This window comes from Choristoneura fumiferana, chromosome 8 (genome assembly GCF_025370935.1).
Source record: "Choristoneura fumiferana chromosome 8, NRCan_CFum_1, whole genome shotgun sequence".
NCBI lineage: Eukaryota > Metazoa > Arthropoda > Insecta > Lepidoptera > Tortricidae > Choristoneura > Choristoneura fumiferana.
The window spans coordinates 4,193,342-4,211,068 of NC_133479.1; the positions used below are offsets into that span (position 1 = coordinate 4,193,342).

General features: G+C 37.6%; 1 protein-coding gene across 2 annotated transcripts in view; it reads right to left on the reverse strand.

Moving 5' to 3' along the window:
- Positions 1–17,727, reverse strand: part of LOC141430169 (uncharacterized) — a 167,510-nt gene that overhangs the window by 109,378 nt on the left and 40,405 nt on the right. The window contains exon 1 of one of the 2 annotated variants that reach the window (XM_074090743.1): positions 7,273–7,309. The exons of the other annotated variant lie outside the window; for it this stretch is intronic. The gene's annotated coding sequence lies outside the window, so the exon portion shown is untranslated. Of the gene's footprint in view, positions 1–7,272; positions 7,310–17,727 lie in introns of those variants that run through there. 2 annotated transcript variants of the gene reach the window in all.

Here is a 17,727-nt window from a genome sequence, read left to right on the forward strand (position 1 = left end):
CTTTCAATTGTCAAACTAAAGCCATAGCGATAGCAATTCGATCTACGCAATAGGTCTTTGCGGATTGAAAAATACATGCAATTTGTTACTTTGTTTGCGGTTGACGTAACTTGTTACTTAATTGTGGATTATTGAATGGGGTTTGTGGGAGTTCGCGATGCAAGTGTCGCTGTCATTAATTAGGTCTTGGTTTTTGGTATTATTAATTACTCACTTTTTTGTCTATCTTTCATAAAAACCCCGAGCATATACTTCTTCATAGCCCTTTGAGTGACTTCGAGCTTCTTCATGACTGCTTCATCATCCTTCTTCAGGTATTGATGGAACTAAATAAATCTTTCTTTCTTTCTTGTAGCTCCATGGAGGTGGGAAAGAGCAGCCGGGTTTTTAGCCGGTGAGATTTCAGCACTGTCTGGGTCCTTCCCAGTCCTCCATAAAGGATTCCAGCACTGTCTGGGTCCTTCCGAGTCCTCCATAAAGGATTCCGGCACTGGCTGGGTCCTTCCGAGTCCTCCATAAAGGATTCCGGCACTGTCTGGGTCCTTCCCAGTCCTCCATAAAGGATTCCGGCACTGTCTGGGTCCTTCCCAGTCCTCCATAAAGGATTCCGGCACTGTCTGGGTCCTTCCCAGTCCTTCATAAAGGATTTAGGCACTGTCTAGGTCCTTCCCAGTCCTCCATAAAGGATTCCAGCACTGTCTGGGTCCTTCCCAGTCCTCCATAAAGGATTCCGGCACTGTCTGGGTCCTTCCCAGTCCTCCATAAAGGATTCCGGCACTGTCTGGGTCCTTCCCAGTCCTCCATAAAGGATTCCGGCACTGTCTGGGTCCTTCCCAGTCATCCATAAAGGATGTTTCCCGACTGCACGCCCCCATTTCATAGCACCTCACATAAAATTTAAAAGTAAGCAAAAGCACGGACTTAGTGTATTTGGCTCTTAAGGCGACTAAACCCAAAATAAGAGCTACGGTGCCACAGACAGACAGACAGACACAGACACACATAACGGTCAAACTTATAACACCCCTCTTTTTGCGTAGGGGGTTAAAAAAGTAGCACTTGGAATAGTAGCGAGTCGTATACGTATTTTAAACAGCCTGAATGCATTAGGAATCAATCCTTGAGTGGAGTTTCATTTGTCTTTATATGGTGACTGTTATGCAGGCAACGCAATGGCTTAATTACTTTCACTACTACCCATGGGTACTGTCGAGGAAACAAAGCATTTAAATTAGGTGAAGGATATAAATAATTCTCTATTACTTAAGCTTCCAAGAGACAATTTGAAAAGAAAAACGACTAGTTTTTATCTTTACGGTTTCTATCTTTTTTACCTTTTTAGGGTTCCGTACCCAAAGGGTCCCAACGGAACTCTATTACTGAGACTCCGCTGTCTTTCTATCTGTCTGTCCATCCGTCTGTCACAGGGCTCTATCTCTTGAGTCGTAATAGTTAGATACTTGAAAATTTCACAGATTATGTTTTACTGTGGCCGCTATAACAACAAATACTAAAAACAGAATAAAATAAATAGTTAAGGGGGGCTCCCATACAACAAACGTGATTGTTTTGCCGTTTTTTGGTTGATATTAATAACGGCAACAAATAGGCGCTTGAAATATTCACAGAATCTTTAGTTGTATAATCGCTTTAAAACAAATATAATTAACTTAAAATAAAATAAATATTTAAGGGGGGCTCCCATACAACAAACCTGATTATATTTGTATGATAGATTAAAGAGTAATTTGTAAAATGCTAACTTAAAATTCAACCAATTACACCAACTCATAAATAATCTCAAACACGAAACATAATGCCATCTATTTATCAACATAAACTCATAATTAACAGCATAACACAGGCAGATTGATGTTGCACTTAAATCTAGCTTACCATCTTTCCTCCGGCGGTTTGTGTTCTTTTTTCAAGTCCAAAGTTGACTGAAGCTGTCCGAATTTATCCGAAAGTTATTCAGTTTGTCTTCCAGCGAGGAATGTGTGGTTTGTGGGCATGAGCATGTTTATCTGTTGCCTAGTATCTAGAGTACAAGCTTTGCTCAGTTTGGGACTAGGTTCAATTGGTGTCAAGTGTCCCACAGTATTTATTAATTTTAGATGGCTACATACAAAAAAATAAGATTAAAATAAAAAAAAAAAAAAAAAGGAATTAAAATAAGATTTTCAGGGTTTCAGGTTTTTCTTATTGGTGAATGAAAACAGATTGACTAAGCAGATCTATAAGAAGAGCGTGAATGGGAACGTTGGGAGAGGAAGGCCTAGACGAACGTACCACGATCAAATCGGGGACGTTCTGAAGAAAGGTCGGGTCAGGAGTACTCTAAACCGACGTGCATGCATGAAAAGATTGATGAATGTAGAGGAAGCGAGAGTTGTATGCCAGAATCGTAGCAAGTGGAAGGATGTAGTCTCTGCCTACCCCGTTGGGAAAGAGGCGTGATTTTATGTATGTATGTATGTGTTCTTATTGGTTGTGGTATAAGATTGACGTTCATACTTTTCAAGTTTCTATAGGACAACTGGAAGTACCAAAGCTTTTTCGGTTAAGGCAATTTGTATGGAACAACCATTTTTAAATAGAAATAAGCTTTTTGTTTTTTTAATGTTTGTATCTTTTCATTAAGTTGACTTAGAAGTTGAATTTTTTCTACTACTGTATGAAGTGATAGATTTGATCATTTGTCATTAATTTCAGCTCGATCCCTCTACGCGACCCTGAGAATAACCTAACCAACAAAAAGTTGGCAAACGCCCGACATTGTCACTTCAAAGTTCAATATCTCAAAAACGGCTGCACCGATTTGGATAAAACATATCTAAGACCTATTGCTAGAAAACATGCTTTCAAATAAAAAAAACCGCATGCAAATCGGTCCACCCGTTTCAGAGCTACGGTGCCACAGACATACACACAGACACACAGCGGTGAAACTTATAACACCCCTCTTTTTGCGTCGGGGGTAAAGAAGGGTCTTGACAGACGTACAACAAAGTGAACCTATAAGGGTTCCGTTTTGAGGTGCGGATAAAATAAATAAACAGGGGTGCTCCTTTGTTTTCGTTGGTCAAAATGCATGTAAATGTAGTTCTTAAAGCTACAGGTATGGAGCGGTATGCTAAATAATGGTTAAGCAATACATAAGGACTAACAGTGGAATGCCGTAAATGGTAAAGTACAGTTGCGGAAATAAAGTGTATAACATTAAAATATTTAGTTATCATATAATTACTGGCACTTGAGGTATTCCATCTTAGGCCTCTAGGTTGGCATCGCATCTGCAATACCCCTGGTGTTGCAGATGTTTATGGGCGGTGGTGATCTTTTGCCATCAGGAGACCCACTTGCTCGTTTACCATGTATTGTTGTTGTATTGGGCTGGACATGTCTGTCGAATGAACCCAGAACGTTGGGCCAACATTGTTACGGAATGGGTCCCGAGTGACGGATACCGTAATAGAGGCAGACCGAAGAGGAGATGGAGGGACGACTTAGATGCCTATAATGTGAGATGGCGGGAGCTCGCCTTTAATAGGCAGGAGTGGTGCAAGAGAGGAGAGCTCTTTGCCCAACAGTGGGACACAAAAATAGGCTAGCTATAAAATAATTGTAAAATAGGCCTTAAGTGTTGTTATTATTTAACTGTTAGAGTCAAAGCTAGACTTAAAAGGAAAGGAAGACTCGTGGCCATGAATCTAGAAAATGAATGAAAGGTATGAGTCATCTGACGCGATCTTATTTAAGATAGCGTAAAACGAAAACTAACCTCATTTATCTCAAATCATACAAACTGTATACAAGTTTCCTCCAGCCAAAAGTTAACCAATTGCGACATTTTTTTTCGATATAATGATTTAATTTCGTGATTTTCACTCATCATTACTACCACAATCGGAATTATCATGCTAACAACGAATACCTTAATTACCTCGACGTTTCGACCACATACATACATACATTACACACATTATAGTTGCCGTGACCAGAGTAATAAAAAATAAAAATAAACTTGTTTTGATTTTTTAAATAATTTAACAATGGGAGGTCTGAGGTATTTTGAAAAAGGAATCATTTTGGAAAGGGGCATTCCCGAAATATTTTGGGAGTCCCTGGTGTAGACTTAGTTTATCAAGTGTAAATAATAACAGTGTAATATTAGAAGTGTTGTTATTTCATATTTGCAAAGTTTACTTTTAGCGGTGACTTCAAACAATTCAACTACACACGATTGAACTCTTTAAGTCGGAGTTGCCATACAATTTAATGATAAGTATAACGTATTTTTTGTTTTTAACTTTTATATGTATTTTTTATGAGTTGTCGGCGCTAGTTTTTAACCCACGACGCAAAAAGAGGCGTGTCATAAGTTTGACCGCTATGTGTGTCTGTCTGTGGCACCGTAGCTCTTAAACGGGTGAACCGATTTGAACGCGGTTTTTTTATTTGAAAGCAAGTTTTTAGCAATGGTTCTTAGATATGTTTCATTAAAATCGGTTCAGCCGTTTTTGAGATATTGATCTTTGAAGTGACAAAGTCGGGGGTTTTCCAACTTTTTGTTAAGGTTATAGATAAAGTCCTCACTGAAAATCAGCGCCTCGGCTGAGTGGGGTGTTTACCGTCACGTATGTTTTTTTTTTCTATAGTTCTGTGATTGTGATGTTTTTTATGACTTTAAATAAATGTATTTTCTTTTTATCTTTTCTTTCTGAAAGTTAAAGTTTAAACATGTCAATGTCATTAAATCTTTTCAACCTTAACAATATAACATAATATTTATAAATTATATTTATTTTTATTTATTTAACACCTTTTCCCGCGTCTGTACATTGGATCGATCTCGTTTACGGCGTGTGCACTTTCGATTTCCAAACCAGCGATACCGTATCGCGTTACTCTACTGTATTACTATAACTATATGCGTTTGCGTTTCGGGTAACCAGAGCGGTGTAGCTGCTAAGTGCGAGTTCGACTTGCGCACCGAGGGCTCCGTACAGTCCGTACAGGGGGTGAAATGTTTGTGAGAATATATTGTTTGTCATAATTCTTTTTTCTCCGAATCCAATAATTGATCAGAAATGTTATAAAACAAACCTAACCTAACCTACAGTTTTTTATAGGATGCTCCTTTTAAAAATTTCAGTAAAATTTACTGTTTCAGCGGGTTAAAAAATTATGACAAACAAGACTCAGACCAACATTTTACATTATGACTTCCGAAAATTATGTGAACTTTGGCGCACCCATCTGCTTGAAATACAGGCTTATGACGGACAATAAAGCGACACCAATAGGGTTCCGTAAAAACTAACAAATTTAGTAATTGCCAAGATCTCAGTGCTAGTTGCAAGTTGCGTCTAGTGCATAAACGCATTGTAACTGAGTACATCATACTTTCACAACGTCTTATAGCATGTTGCGTGCGCGATCCGAGGAAAATGCTCTCGTTTGCGCATGCGGTTGCGAAACTTGTGTTGACATCGATGCGTACCGTTCAATCGGAGTTTGATGAGTTAAGAATAAAAGACCAAAGGGCTGGCAGCTATCGCTCAAAGTCAAAGTCATTTAGAGTCAAGCACTTATGAATGTCAAAAAAAAATCTACCACTGAAAAACCTCTCAACGAATTGCCATCGCCCTTCAACGAGGGAATGTTGCCAGCCTTCTGGGCACTATGCCACGGGGGCCTTTTTAGATGACCTTTTGTCTGCCGTGTGACGGATCCGTCCAGGCCCCGCCCCCAGTGTAATGTGTACCTTATAATTTCCTAATTAGAGCCCAATTTTCTTCGGATCCGTCAGGGCCCCCCCCCCCAATGTAATTTGAGCCTAAAAACTTCCTCATTAGAATCCAACTTTCTTCTTTCTTTTTGAATACCTAAAACATACCTACGGCGTACCAAAGGTCAAGGGGTTGTTTCACCACCCACTGATTAATTTTATTTGACGGATAAATGTGATGCCGCCTCCGTCTATTCAAACAAAACAAACAGAGACGGCATCACATTTATCTGTCAAATAAATTTAATCTATGTATGGTGAAGCAGGGGGTTAATTTAGTAGGTATTAATGATTAGGTTTTTTGGAGTCTTTTTGTATTTTTATTTCCAAAGTATTTTTAGTATTAGTTTATAGTTAAGGTTATTATATTTCTTAAAATGCGTATTCTTAGTTTAGATTAAGTGGAAAACCCCCCGACATTGTAATTTCAAAGTTTAATATCTCAAAAACGGATGAGCCAATTTTTACAAAACACAGCTGCCGTGGTGGCTTAGGGGTTTGACCTATGGCCTCTCTAGCAGAGGATCGTGGGTTCAAATTCGGGCTCACACCTCCGAGTTTTTCATGTGTGAAATTAAGTACCATGAGGCGAAGGAAAAGACCGTGAGGAAAGCACAAACCTGCGAAGCATTTCAATGGCGTGTGTAAAGTTCCCTAGCCGCACTGGGTCCGCGTGGGAACTAAGGAGGCTTGGTCTAGCAGTGGGGCATATATAGGCTGAGATGATGATGATGATGAAAGAAATGCAGACAAGAATTGAGCTATTGGAGCACCATGACTCTGAAATATACCTACTCGTCTGCCCTTTTAGGAATAGCCTTCCTGAGCCCTTTCCGCGTCTTTATAGCTACAATAGAGTCATCATCATCGTCATCATCATGATCATCATCATCATCATCATCCCAGTCTATATAGGTAGGTACGTGCCACTGCTGGGCACAGAATGACGGCGCTTGGGCCGAAGTTCCCACGCAGACACACCATTAAATTGCTTCCCAGGTTTGTGTTTTCCTTCACCGTAAAGCTAGTGGTAAATTTCTAACAAAAACTCGAAGGTGCAAGCCGGGGTGCGAATACTTTGAACCCATCCTCTGCTTGAGAAGCCATAGGTCAAACCAAGTAACATCCAAGTAATAGAAAGTAACATCGTGAAAGCTAAACGGTTGCACTAAATTACTCAGCACTCTTTTCTGCGCAGTGACAGGATGGGAAGCAGCCAATCGCGTCATCGCACCTCACGACGCGACCCGAGGGTGCCCGAGCGAACCCGAGGCGATTCATTACGGGGACCTTGCTGTTCGAACTTTGTCGACTAATTTCAAGAAGTTGGGACTTATAGATTCGCTTTGTTGTTATAAAGCTTTTTAGGGATAGGAATGCAAAGACGTTTCATCACGCAAAACGTTTGATCCGCTTTAGATGAAATTTGTTAAGGAGATAGTTTAAATAGCGGGAACAACATATGTAATTTTTTTTACCCGGAAAATTTTATAGTTTTCACGAACACGAAACGAATTCTTCACAGTCGAAATCGTGGGGGCTGTGGCTAATTGAATGCGATTCAATACCTGAAACAAAACAAAATGCATTTAGTCACTTGTGTAATTAGTGGCTGCACAGTATAGGTATAAAAATTCTTCCAAAAAATTTGCTATTAATAATAATGAGTTTCGAAAGTGTAAATGAGTGTTTTAGTAATAATTCCAAGAAATGGTCCATATCGGCTCGCATACTTATTACAAGTCCGAATGTATGTTTGTCAGAATGATCGTTTGTCATAACTCTTTATTCGCTAAATCGAATAATTGTTCAGAATTGTTATATAACAAACCTAACCTAACCTGTACTTTTCTATAGAATGACCATTTCAAAATTTCAAGAAAAATTTAAGGTTTCAGTGTAGAAAAAATGATGACAAACGACGATTCGGACAAAATTATGGTATGACTAGCGAAGAGTATGCGAAATTTGTCGCTGCAACCAATTAACCTAGTCTAAGAAGTAAGCAAAGTTTGGGTTACGCGTACTAACTAGGCAGCGGATAAACATACTTAGATAGAGTAACAAATCAAACTCGGGGCCTCAAGCCTTGTAGTCAGTCAGTTTAAGAGTGTGTACCTACATCCTTTCCTTCTGAGCCCCGACTTTTGTGATAGGTAATTTCGCAATTAATTTCAGCATAACTTTTATATTCATTGAACTGTTTGTTCTTTATAATATAGTGTAGAAACTCCACCACTCCAGGACTACCGAAGAAAGATTAAGCTAGCAAAGGCCAATTTAGTCCTCCTGGTATATAGGTAAAGGATATATAATCCAAACAGGTAAGAAGACCGCGCACTACTAAAAACACGGCTTATAACATCTTTAAAAATATATACTACACAATATACATACCTACTGTTTAGTAGAAAGCTTGATTGGTTATGGTTTACCATGACATACTACCTATTTACTAATGGCCGATGGGGTCAGAGGGTTCTCGAATGGCGTCCGCGGACACCGGGAGACGAGCTGTCGGTAGGCCTCCAACAAGTTGGAGGCACGACCTGGTTAAGATCGCGGGATCGCGTTGGATGCGGAAAGCACAAGACCGGTCTGAGTCGAGAGCCTTGGGGGAGGCCTATGTCCAGCAGTGGACGTCTTTCGGCTGACATGATGATGATGATGATGACTATTTTCCGACATAGAGTATTAAAATGTCACACTTACTCTGACATGTGATGTAATTTTCACAACCAGAAAAGTGATGTGCCTAACATTACATAATGTACAAGCTCGTAAATCAACACTACACGACTCATCTAAAATATTTCAAATTTACCGATCAATATCGATCCTTCTACCTACGATATAAAGATGAATGAATCAATCACATTCAATCGCAATTTCAAATTTGGCGTTCTTGAATGAATGCACACGACGTCACTGGCCAAATATGGCGGCGAAGGTTTTTTATCTGTGTCGAGGCTATTGACGTTTAGCATGCTAATGTGATGTTTATTGTTTATTATCTGTGCATCTTTTGTTTCGAATTTGGAATTTGATCGTCGATTGTTTTCACATGAGTGATTCTGGTGTATGAGTATGACTATACTTATTGCTTTGATTGTGGTTGTGAGGAGTTCGAGGATGTTATATAATGTCAAATCGCAGCTTTTTATTTTTAATCAACTTCAAAAAAAGGAGGAGGTTCTCGGTTCGACCGTATTTTTTGTGTTTCCTTTTTTGAGGTAAACCGATTTTCATGATTATCTTTTATCTAAAAGCTGGTGTTTCTCATTAGTTCCATTTAAATTTAATCAAAACCTGACCAGTAGTAGTTTTATATCCTTAAGATACGAGCAGTTGTCATTAAGCCATTTAATTTAGATTAGTGGTTTATTTATAATAAAAATCGAAAAAAATATATTACAAAAAAAATAACAGACCAGTTTTAAGTGATACAAGCGCAATAGACACCTAGTACATATTTAAGAAAGGTAAACAACTGTAGGTCCAATTTTGGCTCATGCTGTGAGGCACCTATTTCAAACTGGTAAAAAATTGATGTTATTGTTTTTTGGAGTTTTTTTGACAGTGAGCCCTCGCGAATAGTTTTGGTTAAAATTAGGCATTTGTGTAGGAATTTTCCATATTAAAAGGTTTTAATTTTAATATAAAGGTTATATATTTATTTATTTATAAACCAATGAAAATTTACAGCATTACAGTTCATACTAATGCGTTCGTATTGAAATTTGAAGCTCATATATCATGACAAATAAGGACGTAGGGATATACACACGAATGCTCTTCGTATTGCAAATGTTAAGTATTCACAAGTTGAATATTGAAAACAACTTTATACCTACTCGATTTTAAAAATAGATTCTGCAAATTATTCCTTTCAAAGTCATTAATTTCAAAACCTAACAGAGTCTTATTTTTTATCACAACTCCCATTAACGTGTGATAAAACTAAAGACAATATTTTCTTAGAATTAAAACATGTTTTTTAACTCTATTCTTGGACAAGACAAATGTAACTTTGCTACGTGAATATACGGCATGTTTTCATGCTCTATGTTTTTTTTATGCTAATATGTGTACTTTTTTGTGCTGTATCTCTGATGGCAATGGCGTCAAACCTAATAGAACCTTGATCGTTAAAATAAAAGCAGCATTCTGAGCAGAATAAATAAGTGATTATAAAATAATAACCCGGCTTGTCTAAGTTGTACTGTAAGATACAGGTCTTCTCGCAGAATGAGAGAGTTTGGGCTGTAATTGCCATCGGCCCCTGTGTGGATTGGGAACTTCTCACAAGCCATTAAATAACTTAATTATTTGTGGGTAGTTTTGCTCTTTTCCTTCACTGAAAAGCTTGTGGTAAAATTTAAATCTTTACTAATATTATAAATGTGAAGGTTATTTCTTCACACATAAAGCGCTGAACCTCTTTGGTATTGAGATATAGTACGAAATTCTGTCAAAGTACGAATATAGATACGAGATCCCTGAAAACTGCATACTTCCCGCTGGATAGCGATAATACATTACTGTAGAGGCCGGCAACCCCACGTTCCGGCCGAGGCTTGTATAGTGCTTTTCTCAAATATGACATGAAATAAAATAAAAAAAAACAAGAAATCAAGCTGGCGGGACTCTAGTCTGGTCGCCCTGTTGTGTGCGCGCATGTCGCAGGCGGATGGTGCTGGCGGCGGGTAAGGGCCGCAGTGAGCGTTGAAACAAAAGACGGTCACATTGCCGGCCAGCGGCCTGGAAAGTTGTATGAAATCTCTTTGCAGACCGCTAGTGACCGCGTGCCGCCAGCCGAGACGAAAAGCAGCGCCTGCAGCGCGATAGTTACCGGCCTATTATTTGTATCACAACGTCAATATTTCATGTCATGTTTGAGAAAAATAATTTTTCGCAAACGGAATCGCTGACAACAGGTAGTACTTAAATAATATAATTTTGTCTACGCGCAGTGATTAGGCCTATTTCATTTTAATCTTCCAAATTTGTCTAGTTTTTCAATAGTTAATGTCTAACTGGCTTAATCTAAACATAATTTAAGCCTCCACAGACATTAAACACGCCCACGTCGCAGTACAACAAAGTAACCGGGCATTTTGCAAACCGGCCATAAAACCAGTTACATAAATGTCATAATCTAAGCTCTTAACTTTAATTGAAAGCTTCGGGCTTTTGAACAGGAAACAGTGACGCGTACGTGGAAAAGACGTTTAAATGAGATTAAACTATTAAGACTATAAAGATCGTTGTGGTTCTCGGAAATGATAGAGATATTACGTTAATTGACATGAGTGTGCGATAATGATTATATTTTACTAATATTATAAAGTTTTTGTAAATGTTTGTTAATCAATCATGCAATTACTTCTGAACGAATTTAGATGATATTTGTTATGAAGATAGTTTAAGTTACGGTGTGGTTAAGGGAAGGATATAAGAAAAATAAATATTCATAGTGTACAGAGGAAGAGTGGAATGGAGAGTATGAGATGATTTTTATCTTAGAAAATGGCTTAATTACTGTGAAATAGCTACGGCTGTTAATAAAAAATAAATTCCATGAAAAAAAAATCTGAAGCTCTAAAAAGAGTTTTGTGGATCTTCCAATTAATAAGATAGGAAAGATTTGGCAACAGTTTGCAATAATTCATGGTTATTCCAATAACTCATTATAAGTACAATCGATATATTTGTTACAGGACCTAGTCCGTGCTTCATTTTAATGAACTTACAATATTTCGTCTTAGTTGCATGCATCATGGTGTATCTGAGATGATGCAGACAAAGCTTGCGACTCCAATATGTATTTGCAAACATGCAAGCAGTATAGAACTGTATAAAACAACATTTAGATAACATATCATGTTACGTACGATATTTAGATTATCTGTTGCGATCTGCCTAAATTACCTTTATTATCCAGATAACCATCTTGTTAAGATAATTTACACAGAGTTCAAGGTGAAATAAAGAGCAAAGCAACTAAGGTGGTACTTTGGAATTACTACGTGTACCTGTTCAAATTTAATGTGTTTGGCCGTATAGCTTTTATAAAGAGTAGAATTTGCTACCGTTCGTCGCATGATAAAAAGATATGATAACTGTGTATTAACAATAGTTACACCCACTATTAAAATGCGCGTTAAAATCCTGTAGATTTTTACAGCATCGGAGAAGGTACTTTTTTATTTTATTCGACTGGATGGCAAACGAGCAAGTGGGTCTCCTGATGGTAAGAGATCACCACCGCCCATAAACATCTGCAACACCGGGGGTATTGCAGATGCATTGCCAACCTAGAGGCCTAAGATGGGATACCTCAAGTGCCAATAATTTCACCGGCTGTCTTACTCTCCACGCCGAAACACAACAGTGCAAGCACTGCTGCTTCACGGCAGGATTAGCGAGCAAGATGGTGGTAGCAATCCGGGTGGACCTTGCACAAGGGCCTACCACCTGCAAGACTACTACAAGACTTAAAAATATATGATGTGAGCTTAGCAAAATCTTGGTATTAGTAATGATAAGTAATAACGCTGTAAGTGCTTTACTGTCGTCACTCGTCATATTAGATAGCTACATAGGTACTGCCTTGATATCAAAATACAAGGCCAAAATATAGGCACATTTCAATACTAAAATGCGTTAGCATATAACAAACATTTAGTTAGAAAGCGTTTGCGTTAAAGTTTTAAAAACACTGTGACGAGATATTAGTCGATTTACATTGCTAGAGGCACTATACCAATTGTAATAGTAACGCGTGTAGTTCGAAACCTGTTTTTGTTTAAAAATTAGACTAGAATCTCTGAGTCAGCTACGGTAACTGTGCTAAAAGGATCTAAGCAGAGTAGCAAACATTGTTTAGTATGCAAGCGCATCACGAACCGGGCACTTTCACCAAAGTCTAATTTCACTTATTTTTGCAGCTTTAGTAAACAGTTAACTATTGTTCGAAATGAATTCCTTTAGTATCTGATGTTGGTAAAAGATATGTTTTTTTTTTATAAAGCTTTATATGGTAATGAAATTTATTAAAAGTGGAATTTTAATTGTAGAATTACTTAGTTTCAGCCCGAGGCTTCGGCTTAGTGGAAAAATGAGAAAATAAAGCTTAGTTAAGAGACATTCTTTATTCGATTTACTTACTGCATATAATTATAAGTGCCAACTTTAAGTATCTTGCTTTAGTAGTTTTAACCATGTGTTGACTGCCTCTGAATAATATTTGGGCACTTCACTCACACCATTGAATTGCTTCGCCACCACTTTGATCAATTTAAAATAAAAGCTTGGCAAGTGTCATTCTTAGTGGTAAAATATATCGAGTTTCATTCACCGATTGGTATTCCAAGACTGAGTTAATATTCCGTACTGTCACCGGCCAGTCTCAAGGCAAGTGGGTCCATCGCCCACACTTTGCGCGGGCGCAGCATGGCAGCGTTAAGTGCTGTAAATATTTAGCATTTGTATCCTACTTATTATACTTACAACAACACTAACAAACAAACAGACTTACAAACTTTCGCAATTATAAGAATAGTAGGATTAGCTAATAAATGAATGGCGCTTCGGCGGAATTTACGGCTGTTGTAGAAACTAAAATTAAATCACGTAGTACCAGGGTGGAATCTTGTGTTATTAATGTCATGTTGATGATTGCATACGTTTTTATAATAAAATTCCAAAAAATATTATAAATGAAACGGATACAAAATTCAGATCAATTGTCAAGAAGACATTAATATCAAAGGCGTATTATAAAGTTAATGATTATATCATGGACAGGGATATTTGGAAATAATTCCGATCCGCATTAGCGATCCCTTCAAATTGTGTTAAAAATAAAGTTGTGTTAAATACTTGTGAAGTATACATATCATTTATTAATATTGTAAATCTGTTTAAAAAAATATATACCTCGTTGAGTTTCTTGCCGGATTCCTCTCAGCAGAAGTTTTTCCGAACCGGTGGTAGATTTTTTTTGACATTCATAAGTGCTTGTTATAGCCTAAATTGAATAAGGATATTTTGACTTTGACTTTGACTTTAATATCCCATTACATTTGCCAAAGAAATCGTGGCAAAATTGAGAGTCCCGTTTGCGATCCTTAATTGTAAGCCATAATGTAATGTTTGTCATAAAAATCATTTGCCATAATTCTTTTTTCTCTAAAGTCATAACTTTTAGGAACTTTAAAATGGTCATTCTGTAGAATTCTATAGGTTACTTTAGGTTTATTTTATAACAATCAGGTATTATTTATACTTTTAAAGAAAAAAGAGTCATGGAAAATGATATATAGCAAACATTACATCATGCATTTTAATATGAATGGATTCCAATATAGATCCGAAATTGATTATGAAGAGGTTCCATCCTGGTACGTGACTCAGTTTCCTACAAGCACGCCACCGCGAAATGACATGTCATTACGCATCATTGCGTGTCAGTTACACACAGCTGTCACTCGCCATACCGTGTGAAATGATGACGTCACAGTTGACATGACTAATATATTATGGAGCATTCGCGAATATGCCAATAAAATTATAGTTTTAATCCGTTAATCTATGTTATTATTTGTGCAATGTGTTTACGTAGGTATTTTACTTTATCGAAAATACAAACTGAGACATGGATGCACAGAAAAACCAGAAAAAGAGACCAGCGCTGGGAATCGAACCCAGGATAGATGTCGCTAGTGCTGCTGCATAAGTAGCGTAGTAGAAATAAGCAACCTGAGATATGTATGCATAGGAAAAATTCGTGTCTAAATTCCTGTCCAGCGGTGGTGTAGGGGTTATAGCACGCAGCACGGATTGCTGAGGACCTGGGTTCGATTTCCAGCGCTGGTCTCTTTTTCTGTTTTCGATATGGTTTCACGGGATACCCGTAAAAGTAACAAATTTGGAGTTGAAATAAAAAATACAAAAAGACTCCAAATAACCAATCATATTTTACTTTAGCTTTTACTTATGTTTGTCATTCACATGTCCGTCTGTCTGTCTGTCATCTCATACTTAGATACCACAAACTGGACTTATCACGCTGAAACACACGAGTAATATGTACCTCGACGTTTCGACTACATTACAGTGGCCGTGGTCACGAGTAGACTAAAACATTACGTCTGTCTTCTGTTACACAGATTTTACAGCCAAACTATAGGAGTTACACTGCTACAGTATGTATGTACAAAGCCATTTACCCTGTCTACATATTATACTGAGCGGGTAAAAATCTGACCCTCAAATGTATGCAGAAATAGGTAATTATGTATGTAGAGTGGGCCAAATTTTGTGCCGCTGAGTATATTATATCTAGTCTATATCTGGCCACTAGCTAGATAGATAATATTTATTTAATTTGTCATATTGACGGTTGAAAAGAGAAATTTACTAAGCGACATTTTTGTAAAAAAAAATTGACAGCTCAAACGAAAGAGATTTTTTTTTAATAAATAAATATACCTAACTCACTATCTAAAAAAATATCGCTTAGTCAATTTCTCCTTTCAACCGTCGATTTATTCATAATTTAGATTACCTATTGTTTATAATTTACTAGCGAACTACCATGTCTTTGCACGAGTGAAACTTTGAAAAGAAATGAATGAAAAATAAAGGTTTATAATCAAAAGCACTTATTCTCATTTTTCACCTCCTTTTCCCCATAACTACACCCGTGCACAGCCGTGGCGCGTCACTTATTACATTTTTCGTGACAAATATCAATTTGATGGTGAAAACAACATTGAAATCTGTTGCTTAGTTTAAAAGATCGAAGCGTACAAATTACTGACAGACAGCGGGAAGTATTTGTTTACTACTATGTAAAGAAGATTATAAAGATAAAGGGGCCAATCAACTATTTTACCGACACTTTGGGCGTCTCCTGCGTTACCAAAATTGTCTTTGACGTTACCAAAAAATCGTACTTCCAACAAGATATTTCACAATTTAATAGGTTGAACTTACGTAGGATGGCATGTATTCATGTACACCATCTATTACGCTATAGAAAAAACTTGTTAACGTACAAAAATCTGCAATTGTTTGAAAAATGTCGCGGACAGATTAGTGTCGGTAAAAAAGTTGATTGGCTCAAAGATTCATAAAATTATTTAATGCTAATCTTACAAATTTTCATTTACACTATTTACGAGAAATATTTTCAACACAAACAGAAAATTTGTTAATGACTTTTATCAATAAATACGATATCGTAAGTAATATCCTGCTAATATTATAAATGCGAAAGTTTTTGAGTATGTGTGAATGTTTGTTACTAACATACAGACTACTTTTATCCCGAAAATACAAACTGAGACATGGATGCACAGAAAAACCAGAAAAAGAGACCAGCGCTGGGATTCGAACCCAGGTCCTCAGCAATCCGTGCTACGCACCCCTACACCACCGCTGGACAGGAATCTAGACACGAATTTTTCCTATGCATACATATCTCAGGTTGCTTTCTTTCTACTATGCTACTTAAGCAGCAGCACTAGCGACATCTATGTTTCGCTCTCATCGAGAGACGTCACATTCTTTCGGAACTAACCGCTCACCCAGACAAGAGATGTCGCTACTAAGCAATCAAATTATGATTCGTTTTTTTTTGGAGTCTTTTTGTATTTTTTATTTCAACTTACTTACTTTAACTTTTATCCGGTCCCGATAATATCATAAGATCGAGATAAAATCTCGAAATCTCAACCGCTAGGATTTGAAACATGAGCACAATATTTTAGACCATCGCGGTCATTACTAATTATTATGAATTAAATATCGAATCAAGGTACGCGGAACAAAACCCAAATTTAATTCATAAAATTAGACATGAAATTTGGCACGAGTGTTTTTAATGGTACATTAATGAAATTACGACGTAATTATAGGGAAGTCCCGTGAGATTTCAGTAAAATCCTGGAATTTCTACTCAATAGCCGGTTCTCATAGTGGGACGTCCACCAACGAGATGGACCTGGCCGACCTGGTTAAAGCCGCTGGTTCACGGTGGACGCAGGCCGCTCCAACCGAAGCAATCTATGGGGGTGGCCTATGTCCAACAGTGGACGTCTTACGGCTGATATGATGATGGTGATGATGATGATGATCTGATAGTTTACGCATACGAAGCTGCGGGTAAAAGCCATACTAATATTATAAATGTGAAAGTGTGTGTGCTTGTATGTTTGCCGTCTTTCACGTCGAAACGTAGAGATAGTTTATGGGCCAAAGAGTGATACATATAGGCTCCTTTTATCCCGGAAACATGTACAGTTCTCGAGGGACCAGCGCTGTAACCGGGAAAAAGCTAGTCTAGTTATAAAATAGCTTTGAGTAAAAGATGTAGAGCGGGAAATGCCTACCACTGAATCACTTTTGCACACGGCCTTATGAGTGTGACACTTTTGTTTTCGACTTTATCTTTGAAGTTAAAAGGTTGATGTTGAAATGTTATCAAAAAGGAGTTACGACGTTTAGAATCAAACTAAAGGTATGAATGTGGTTTGATAAAACTATTAGGTTCGTGTGAAATAAGAAATATTTAGTCTTGTTTTAATTCATTAATTAAATTAAAGGAAAATTGATTTTAGTTAATAAATACCCATTAGTTTAGTAACTGTGACATATTATAAGTTTTCAAGGCTTCCATTTGCAATTCATAGTTTTTTTTATAATAAAGAATTCTGAAGCAACTAGTAAATGAATCAGATTATAAATAACTTTCATTCATCCCAGCCTATATGCGTCCCACTGCTGGACACAGGCCTCCTCTCAGAACAAGAGGGCTTGGGCCATAGTTCCCACGCGGGCCCAGTGCGGATTGGGAACTTCGCACGCACCATTGAATCGCTTCGCAGGTTTGTGCAGGTTTCCTCACGATGTTTTCCTTCACCGCA